The 10899-nt window shown below is 55.6% G+C and overlaps 1 pseudogene; it reads right to left on the reverse strand.

Moving 5' to 3' along the window:
• Window positions 1-6166: 6166 nt before the first annotated feature.
• Window positions 6167-10472, reverse strand: LOC148138299 (uncharacterized; annotated as a pseudogene).
• Window positions 10473-10899: the final 427 nt, after the last annotated feature.

The raw sequence follows: 10899 nt of genomic DNA on the forward strand, positions 1-10899 counted from the left end.
AGCACGGCCAATCCACCCTAACCTGCACATCCCTGAACACTATTGGACAATTTAGCACGGCCAATCCACCCTAACCTACACATCCCTGAACACTATGGGGACAATATAGCAAGGCCAATCCACCCTAACCTACACATCCCTGAACACTATGGGACAATTTAGCACGGCCAATCCCCCCTAACCTACACATCCCTGAACACTATGGGGACAATATAGCAAGGCCAATCCACCCTAACCTACACATCCCTGAACACTATGGGACAATTTAGCACGGTCAATCCACCCTAACCTACACATCCCTGAACACTATGGGACAATTTAGCACGGCCAATCCACCCTAACCTACACATCCCTGAACACTACGGGGCAATTTAGCACGGCCAATCCACCCTAACCTGCACATCCCTGAACACTATGGGACAATTTAGCACGGCCAATCCCCCCTAACCTACACATCCCTGAACACTATGGGGACAATATAGCAAGGCCAATCCACCCTAACCTACACATCCCTGAACACTATGGGACAATTTAGCACGGTCAATCCACCCTATCCTACACATCCCTGAACACTGTGGGACAATTTAGCACGGCCAATCCACCCTAACCTACACATCCCTGAACACTGTGGGACAATTTAGCACGGCCTGCACATCCCTGAACACTGTGGGACAAATTGTCCCATAGTGTTCAGGGATGTGTAGGTTAGGGTGGATTGGCCGTGCTAAATTGCCCCATAGTGTTCAGGGATGTGTAGGTTGGGGTGGATTGGCCGTGGTAAATTGTCCCATAGTGTTCAGGGATATGCCGGTAAGGGTGGATTGGCCGTGCTAAATTGTCCCATAGTGTTCAGGGATGTGCAGGTTAGGGTGGATTGGCCGTGCTAAATTGTCCCGTAGTGTTCAGGGATGTGTAGGTTAGGGTGGATTGACCGTGCTAAATTGTCCTATAATATTCAGGGATGTGTAGGTTAGGGTGGATTGGCCGTGCTAAATTGTCCCATAGTGTTCAGGGATGTGCAGGTTAGGGTGGATTGGCCGTGCTAAATTGTCCCATAGTGTTCGGTGCATTAGTCTGAGGGAAATGGGTCTGGGTGGATTACTCTTTGGAGGGTCAGTGTAGACTGGTTGGGCCGAAGGGCCTGTTTCCACACAATAGGGAATCTAATCTAATCTCTCCTCGATGTATTGAATTATGTACTTCTGCTCCTACGCCTCACAGCCTCTCTGAGGAACAGCAAAAGTGAGGCTTTGTCATTTTTAATGATAAAAGAGGGATCTCCGGCCCTTGAGTTCAATGTATGAATTGTCCTAAAGCAGTGTTGACGTTGTGTTGAGCTTGTTTTGCTGCAATAAAAGACAGAAAGCTAGACCTCCCGGCTCCGGACTGGGCTACTGGGTGGTCCGAGGTACCCAGGAGAAAGTGAGGGACTGCGGATGCTGGTGGTCAGAGTCGATAAGGCCTGACCGGCTGTGCTTTTCCAGCATCACACCGCCCGAGACACCCGGCTGTCTCTGTGGAATTCACAGCACGACCTTCCACAAATTACTCAGCGAGTTAGCTGCATAAGTATGTTCTGGAGCAGCCACAGATTGGGTGGGTGGTGTGGGGGGGGGGGGGAAGAGGAGCTTTCTCAGGGAATCTAGAACTAAAGTGCCGAATTTAAACATCCCTTTCAAAACAGGGATGAGGGACCATTTATTCTCAGGGTCTTTGCAATTCACTTCCCCGCAGACAGTGGACGCTGAATGTTTTCAGGCAGAGGACAGATAAGATTCTTGAATGACCGAGGGGGTGAAAGATTATCGGGGATGTACACTTGAGGTTAAGATCAGATATGGTCTTACTGAACGCCAGAGCAGGTTCGAGGGGTTGAGTGGCCTCCCTGTTCCACCCTGCATTCCCTGGTGAGAATTAACGTATGCCCCCTTTTCCCCGCCAGATTTGCACTGATCTGATTATCCCATGTGCTGGGCACCGTCAGGATAAACCCATCCCAGACTCTCACTCTCCCATCAACACCCAGCGCTCCCAGGGACAGGGACAGCCCGGGGAGTGGGCTAGATACAGTGTAGAGCTCCCTCTACATCCCCCTGACAGTGTGTCCCCCTTCCCACTTTATACCCAGTGTCAGCACCCAGGGACAGGACGGGGTTAGATACACTGTAGAGCTCCCTCTACATCCCCCTGACAGTGTGTCCCCCCTCCCACTTTATACCCCAGTGTCAGCACCCAGCGCTCACAGGGACAGGGACAGCACGGGGTTAGATATAGTGTAGAGCTCCCTCTACATCCCCCTGACAGTGTGTCCCCCCTCCCACTTTATACCCAGTGTCAGCACCCAGCGCTCCCAGGGACAGGGACAGCACGGGGTTAGATACACTGTAGAGCTCCCTCTACATCCCCCTGACAGTGTGTCCCCCCTCCCACTTTATACCCAGTGTCAGCACCCAGCGCTCCCAGGGGGACAGGGACAGCAAGGGGGGGGGGGGTTAGATACAGTGTAGAGCTCCCTCTACATCCCCCTGACAGTGTGTCCCCCCTCCCACTTTATACCCAGTGTCAGCATCCAGTGCTCCCAGGGACAGGACGGGGGTTTAGATACAGTGTAGAGCTTCCTCTACATCCCCCTGACAGTGTGTCCCCCTCCCACTTTATACCCAGTGTCAGCACCCAGCGCTCACAGGGACAGGGACAGCACGGGGGTTAGATATAGTGTAGAGCTCCCTCTACATCCCCCTGACAGTGTGTCCCCCTCCCACTTTATACCCAGTGTCAGCACCCAGCGCTCCCAGGGACAGGGACAGCACGGGGGTTAGATACACTGTAGAGCTCCCTCTACATCCCCCTGACAGTGTGTCCCCCTCCCACTTTATACCCAGTGTTAGCACCCAGCGCTCCCAGGGACAGGGACAGCACGGGGTTAGATACAGTGTAGAGCTCCCTCTACATCCCCCTGACAGTGTGTCCCCCCTCCCACTTTATACCCAGTGTCAGCACCCAGCGCTCCCAGGGGACAGGGACAGCAAGGGAGGGGGGGGGGGGGGGGTTAGATACAGTGTAGAGCTCCCTCTACATCCCCCTGACAGTGTGTCCCCCCTCCCACTTTATACCCAGTGTCAGCATCCAGTGCTCCCAGGGACAGGACGGGGGTTTAGATACAGTGTAGAGCTTCCTCTACATCCCCCCTGACAGTGTGTCCCCCCTCCCACTTTATACCCAGTGTCAGCACCCAGCACTCCCAGGGACAGGGACAGCACGGGGGTTAGATACACTGTAGAGCTCCCTCTACATCCCCCCTGACAGTGTGTCCCCCTCCCACTTTATACCCAGTGTCAGCATCCAGTGCTCCCAGGGACAGGACGGGGGTTTAGATACAGTGTAGAGCTTCCTCTACATCCCCCCTGACAGTGTGTCCCCCCTCCCACTTTATACCCAGTGTCAGCATCCAGTGCTCCCAGGGACAGGACGGGGTTAGATACAGTGTAGAGCTCCCTCTACATCCCCCTGACAGTGTGTTCCCCCCCCCTCCCACGTTATACCCAGTGTCAGCATCCACGCTTCCAGGGACAGGGGACAGCACGGGGGTTAGATACAGTGTAGAGCTTCCTCTACATCCCCCTGACAGTGTGTCCCCCTCCCACTTTATACCCAGTGTCAGCACCCAGCATTCCCAGGGACAGGGACAGCACGGGGGGGGGGGGGGGGGGGTTAGATACAGTGTCGAGCTCCCTCTACATCCCCCTGACAGTAAACAGTAAATGGAGACAGCGATCCAAGGAAGTGGAGAATGATCTGGTTGGGAGGGTGAATAGCCGATAACAAACAGGTTGGGTGTGACAGCAGACAGTGTGTTTACAAAGCCATGATGTGGGAGATGCCGGTGTGGGGCTGGGGTGGACAAAGTTACAAATCCCACAACACCAGGTTATAGTCCGACAGGTTCAATGGGAAGCACTAGCTTTCGGAGCGACGCTCCTTCATCACAGCCGCCTGCTGAAGGAGCGTCGCTCCGAAAGCTAGTGCTTCCCATTGAACCTGTCGGACTATAACCTGGTGTTGTGGGATTTGTAAACCGTTCACCACGAGCAGTCTCCATTAACAGCCACTCCCTCTCCTATCCTGATCCTCATCCACTTCCTTTGTCTATCCAACTGTTTTTTCGGTCTCTTTGGGATCGAGTCCCCACCTCGTGTTCACCTGTTACCCCCTCCCCTCCCCTCCTGCCCTCCCATCAATTGTGTTTTTCCCTCCTCCTGTCTCCAGACACACCCCACCACACCACCTCCATTCCCCCTCCCCAAACACAAGACGGAGAGCTTTCTCACCCCCCCCCCACTTGTCCTGACCTTCCAACCCCACCAGTCTCCGCATCCAATACATCATCCTTAAACACTTCCACCAATTCCAACGAGACCCCACCACCAAGGACGTCTTCCCCCACCCCTCTCTGCCTTCCGCAAGGGACCGTTCCCTTCGAGGGTCCTCGGTTCGTGCCACTCTCCCCACTGACACCCCCTCCCTCCCCGAGCCCTCAAGGTACCTTCCCCAGCAACCAGGAAAGATGCAAAGCCTGCTTGTACCCCACCCACCCACCTCATCTCCATCCAGGGCTCCAAAACAGTCCTTCAGGGTCAGGCAGAGGTCCACCAGCCCCCTCCCCCTCCATCCCAGACCCCAAACAGTCCTTCACGGCCAGGCAGAGGTCCACCAGCCCCCCTCCCCCTCCATCCTTGACCCCCTCCATTGCCCCAACCCACCAACTGGAGGAACAACACCTCACCTTCCGTCTGGGCGGCCTTCAGCCTGGAGGGCTCAACCTTCTCCGAATTCCAATAACCCCCTGTCCCATCCCCCTGACATCCCAGCCCCTACCCCACCCTTCCACAGCTCCCAGCCACCAACCAGACCCATCGCCCCCATTGACCAACCAGGCCGTACCCTCGACCTGTCTTCACCCCGTCCCCCCCACCCCCTTTAATCTGCAGGTTCCCCCCCCCCCCAACAGTCCTGAAGGAGGGTTACACCCCGAAACATCGACCTCTCCACCCCCTGCTGACCCTGCCTGTTCCCCCTTGGGAATCCAGCCCCTGTAAGTGGGTCACTTGACCTGAAACGTGAACGCTGATTTCTCTCCACAAGCGCTGCCAGAGCTTTTCCAGCAACTTCGGTTTCTGATTTACAGCATCGACGGGTTTCATTCTCCGGATTTATTAAACAGGGAAGAGCTCCCCCTCGCCATGACCCTGAGGGGGAACAGCGATAAAAAGCGGGTGGGTCCTCTCACACGTGGGGGCTGTGTGGGGACACAGACGAGTGCTGACACGGGTGATGGTATCGAGTAAAGCATTCCCTTTAATAAATTAAAGCTGGTCACACGAGAACGGTCCGCGGCGTGGGCAATGGCTTCCGGTACCATCTGGGGATCTCTGACCACGCTCGCCAACATAACCACAGCTGTCTCAGTCAGTGTCGCGACAGGAAACCGGAGGGGGACACAGAGTCAAGGAGCGCATCGGGAGAGGGAGGGAAGGGGGGGGAGGGAGTGAGGGGAGAGAGAGAGAGGGAAGGGGGAGAGAGGGGAGGGGAAGGGGGGAGAGAGGGAGGGGAAGGGGGAGAGAGGGAGGGGAAGGGGGGAGAGAGGGAGGGGAAGGGGGGAGAGAGGGAGGGGAAGGGGGAGAGAGGGAGGGAAGGGGGAGAGAGGGAGGGGGAAGGGGGAGAGAGGGGAGGGGAAGGGGGAGAGAGGGAGGGGAAGGGGGAGAGAGGGAGGGGAAGGGGGAGAGAGGAGGGGGAAGGGGGAGAGAGGGAGGGAAAGGGGGAGAGAGGAGGGAGGGAGGGAGGGGGGGGAGAGGGAGAGAAGGGGGGGGAGAGGGAGAGAAGGGGGGGGGAGAGGGAGAGAAGGGGGGGGGGGGGGGAGGGGAGAGAAGGGGGGGGGGGGAGAGGGAGAGAAGGGGGGAGAGGAGAGAGAGAGAAGGGGGGAGAGAGAGAAGGGAGGAGAGAGAGAGAGAAGGGGGGAGGAGAGAGAGAAGGGGGGGAGAGAGGGGAGAGAAGGGGGGAGAGGAGAGAGAGAGAGAAGGGGGGGAGAGAGAGAAGGGAGGAGAGAGAGAGAAGGGGGGAGAGAGAGAGAGAAGGGGGGGGAGAGGAGAGAGAGAAGGGGGGAGAGAGAGAGAGAAGGGGGGAGAGAGAGAGAGAGGGGGGGAGAGGAGTGGAGAAGGGGGGAGAGTGAGAGAGAGGAAGGGGGGAGAGAGAGAGAGAAGGGGGGAGGGAGAGAGAAGGGGGGAGAGAGAGAGAGAAGGGGGAGGAGAGAGAGAGAGAAGGGGGGGAGAGAGAGAGAGGAAGGGGGGGGAGAGAGAGAGAGAAGGGGGGGAGAGAGAGAGAGAGAAGGGGGAGAGAGAGTGAGAGAAGGGGGGAGAGAGAGAGAGAGAAGGGGGGAGAGAGAGAGAGAGAAGGGGGGAGAGAGAGAGAGAGAAGGGGGGAGAGAGAGAGAGAGAAGGGGGGGAGAGAGAGAGAGAGAGGGGGGGGGAGAGAGAGAGAGAAGGGGGGAGAGAGAGAGAGTGAAGGGGGGGAGAGGAGAGAGAGAGAGAAGGGGGGGAGAGAGAGAGAGAGAAGGGGGGGGAGAGGAGAGAGAGAGAAGGGGGGAGAGAGAGAGAGAAGGGGGGAGGAGAAGAGAGAGAGAGAGAGGGGGGGAGAGAGAGAGAGAAGGGGGGAGAGGAGAGAGTGAGAAGGGGGGATGAGAGGGAGAGAAGGGGGGGAGTGAGAGAGTGAGAGAAGGGGGGTGGTGAGAGAGAGAAGGAGGAGAGAGAGAGAAGGGGGAGAGAGAGAGAGAGAAGGGGGGGAGGAGAGAGAGAGAGAAGGGGGGGAGAGAGAGAGAGAAGGGGGGAGAGAGAGAGAAGGGGGGGGAGAGAGAGAGAGAAGGGGGGGGAGAGAGAGAGAGAAGGGGGGAGGGAGAGAGAGGAGAAGGGGGGAGAGAGAGAGAAGGGGGGAGAGAGAGAGAGAAGGGGGGAGAGGAGAGAGGAGAGGGGGAGAGAGAGAGAGAAGGGGGAGAGAGACGAGGAGAAGGGGGGGAGAGAGAGAGAGAAGGGGGGAGAGAGAGAGAGAGAAGGGGGGAGAGAGAGAGAGAGAAGGGGGGAGAGAGAGAGAGGAAGGGGGGAGAGAGGAGAGAGAGAGAAGGGGGGAGAGAGAGAGAGAGAAAGGGGGGGAGGAGAGAGAGAGAGAGAAGGGGGGGAGAGAGAGAGAGAGAAGGGGGGGAGAGAGAGAGAGAAGGGGGGGAGAGAGAGAGAGAAGGGGGGAGAGAGAGAGAGAGAGAAGGGGGGGATGAGAGAGAGAGAGAAGGGGTGGGAGGAGAGGAGAGAGAAGGGTGGGGGTGTTGGGTTGGAGGGGAGTGAGTGTGTGGTGTTGAGGAGAGAGAAGGAGAGAGAGAGAGAGAGAGAAGGGTGAGAGAGAGAGAGAGAGAGAAGGGAGGGAAGGAGGGAGAGGAGAGAGAGAAGGGGGAGAGAGAGAAGAGAGAAGGGGGGAGAGAGAGAGAGAGACGAGCGGAGAGAGAGAGATGAGGAGAGAGAAGGGGGGAGAGAGAGAGAGAGAGAAGGGGGGAGGAGAGAGAGAGAGAGAGAAGGGGGGAGAGAGAGAGAAGGGGGGAGAGAGAGAGAGAAGGGGGGAGAGAGAGAGGAGAGAAGGGGGGAGAGAGAGAGAGAAGGGGGGGAGGGAGAGGAGAGGAGAGAGAGAGAAGGGGGGGAGAGTGAGAGAAGGGGGGAAGAGAGAGAGAAGGGGGGAGAGAGAGAGGTACAGTGTGAGAGAGAGGACAGAGAGAGAGGAGAGAGGTGTGCCAGGATCCTGTTGCTGGGATCTAACTATGCCTGCCACATCCCCATTCGCTGCAGGAGGTTAAAGAGCAGCAGAAGGTTGGTGGGGGAGGTGGCAAGTACATGAGAGAGAGAGAGAGAGGGAGCGCGAGCTACGTCACCATGGGCGGGGCAATAATGGACAGCTGGAAATGCCGACTGGGAGACAAACAACATGAAGGGGAGGGGGGAGGGCGAGGCTGTCAGCGCAAGGATCGAGGGGGGGTGTGCGCAATGGAGGGTTCTCTCTCTCTCTCTCTCTCTGGCTGTGCCTCAGTTTAGCCCACAGCTCCCAGCCAGCGGCTGTGGCCCCCTTCATCTCTCCTTCTTGCTCTCGACATTCCCGTTCTCCAGAGCCCGCTCCTCCTCAGCATCGCCGCCTTCCTCTGGGATAGGATCCTCCTTGCCCTTGCTGGCCTTCTTCCCGCGCTGGTACAGTTCGTTCAGGTTAAACTCCCGAATCAGGTTCTCCTGCACAAAGGAACAACACAGGGCACAGATATCCTGGGCCTCAGTCACAGAGTGGGGTCAGACCGAGGGGCTCAGGGTGGGTTATATAAGGAATAACAGATACCCCCGGGCCTCAGTCACAGAGTGGGGTCTGACCGAGGGGCTCAGGGTGGGTTATATAAGGAATAACAGATACCCCGGGAGTGAGTTACAGACTGGAATCTGATCGAGGGGTTCAGGGTGGGTTATATAGAGAATAACAGATACCCCGGGGAGTGAGTTACAGACTGGAATCTAATCGAGGGGTTCAGGGTGGGTTATATACAGAATAACAGATACCCCGGGAGTGAGTTACAGACTGGAATCTGATCGAGGGGTTCAGGGTGGGTTATATACAGAATAACAGATACCCCGGGAGTGAGTTGCAGACTGGAATCTAATCGAGGGGTTCAGGGTGGGTTATATACAGAATAACAGATACCCAGGAGTGAGTTGCAGCCTGGAATCTAATCGAGGGGGTTCAGGGTGGGGTTATATACAGAATAACAGATACCCCGGGACTGCGTTACAGACTGGAATCTAATCGAGGGGTTCAGGGTGGGTTATATACAGAATAACAGATACCCCGGGAGTGAGTTACAGACTGGAATCAAATCGAGGGGTTCAGGGTGGGTTATATACAGAATAACAGATGCCCCAGAATGAGTTACAGCCTGGAATCTAACCGAGGGGTTCAGGGTGGTTTATATACAGAATAACAGATTCCCCGGAGTGAGGTACAGACTGGAATCTAATCGAGGGGTTCAGGGTGGGTTTATATACAGAATAACAGATTCCCCGGAGTGAGGTACAGAGTGGAATCTAATCGAGGGGTTCAGGGTGGGTTATATACAGAATAACAGATACCCCGGGACTGAGTTACAGCCTGGAATCTGATCGAGGGGTTCAGGGTGGGTTATATACAGAATAATAGATACCCCGGGAAGTGAGTTACAGACTGGAATCTGATCGAGGGGTTCAGGGTGGGTTATATACAGAATAACAGATACCCCGGAGTGAGGTACAGCCTGGAATCTGATCGAGGGGTTCAGGGCGGGTTATATACAGAATAACAGATACCCCGGGAGTGAGTTACAGACTGGAATCTGATCGAGGGGTTCAGGGTGGGTTATATACAGAATAACAGATACCCCGGAGTGAGTTACAGCCTGGAATCTAATCGAGGGGCTCAGGGTGGGTTATATAGAGAACAACAGATACCCCGGGAGTGAGTTACAGACTGGAATCTGATCGAGGGGTTCAGGGTGGGTTATATAGAGAACAACAGATACCCGGGAGTGAGTTACAGACTGGAATCTGATCGAGGGGTTCAGGGTGGGTTATATAGAGAACAACAGATACCCGGGAGTGAGTTACAGACTGGAATCTGATCGAGGGGTTCAGGGTGGGTTATATACAGAATAACAGATACCCCGGGAGGGAGTTACAGACTGGAATCTGATCGAGGGGGTTCAGGGCGGGTTATATACAGAATAACAGATACCCCAGGAGTGAGTTACAGACTGGAAATCTAATCGAGGGGTTCAGGGTGGGGTTATATACAGAATAGCAGATACCCCGGGAGGGAGTTACAGACTGGAATCTAATCGAGGGGTTCAGGGTGGGTTATATACAGAATAACAGATACCCCGGAGTGAGTTACAGACTGGAATCTGATCGAGGGGTTCAGGGTGGGTTATATACAGAATAACAGATACCCCGGGAGTGAGTTACAGCCTGGAATCTGATCGAGGGGTTCAGAGTGGGTTATATACAGAATAACAGATACCCCAGCGTGAGTTACAGACTGGAATCTGATCGAGGGGGTTCAGGGTGGGTTATATACAGAATAACACATACCCGGGAGTGAGTTACAGACTGGAATCTGATCGAGGCGTTCAGGGTGGCTTATATACAGAATAACAGATACCCCGGGAGGTGAGTTACAGACTGGAATGTCATTGTGGTTACTGTGATTCACACGGTGCCAACTTGCAGCCACTAACCTCTGAGAAGGTCCAGGAGACAGCGCGTCCTTTCTTGTCGATAAGGGGGCCGCCTCATCACCTCTTTGCCTCCCTGGAACAGGATGAGCGTGGGCAGCTGTTTGCTCAGTGGTGACGTACTGACCTTATACCTGAGACACAGGAGAGGGACAGAGAGAGAAAAACAGACGGGGGGGGGGGGAAGAGAGAGACAGAGAAAAACAGAGAGTGGGAAATAGAGAGAGAGAGAGAGAGAAAGAGAGAAACAGATGGAGGGGGGGGGGGAAGAGAGAGAGAGAAAAAGAGAGAAAGAGAAAGAGAGAGAGAAAGAGAAAGAGGGAGAGGAGAGAGAGAGAGAGAACACTTTAAGCAGGCTGATGGGGGCTGGAACACTGTCTGACTTCATTGTATGGAGGATAAGAAAATGCAGACGGTGATTGGCGGGGGGGGCATGGAAACAGGTCGCTAAGAGAGATGGATCGGAGCAGTATTCCGAAGCCCTTGCGGGACTCAGTGAGTGGAGCACGGACCTTGCGGAGTGAAGGTGGTGGTGAAGGAGCTGAGAGGTTGGGAGAAGGCACAGGGAC

The sequence above is a fragment of the Chiloscyllium plagiosum genome, unplaced genomic scaffold (assembly GCF_037043375.1).
Source record: "Chiloscyllium plagiosum isolate Xiang-an unplaced genomic scaffold, Cpla_swu_hap1 HiC_scaffold_40, whole genome shotgun sequence".
In the NCBI taxonomy this organism is placed as follows: domain Eukaryota; kingdom Metazoa; phylum Chordata; class Chondrichthyes; order Orectolobiformes; family Hemiscylliidae; genus Chiloscyllium; species Chiloscyllium plagiosum.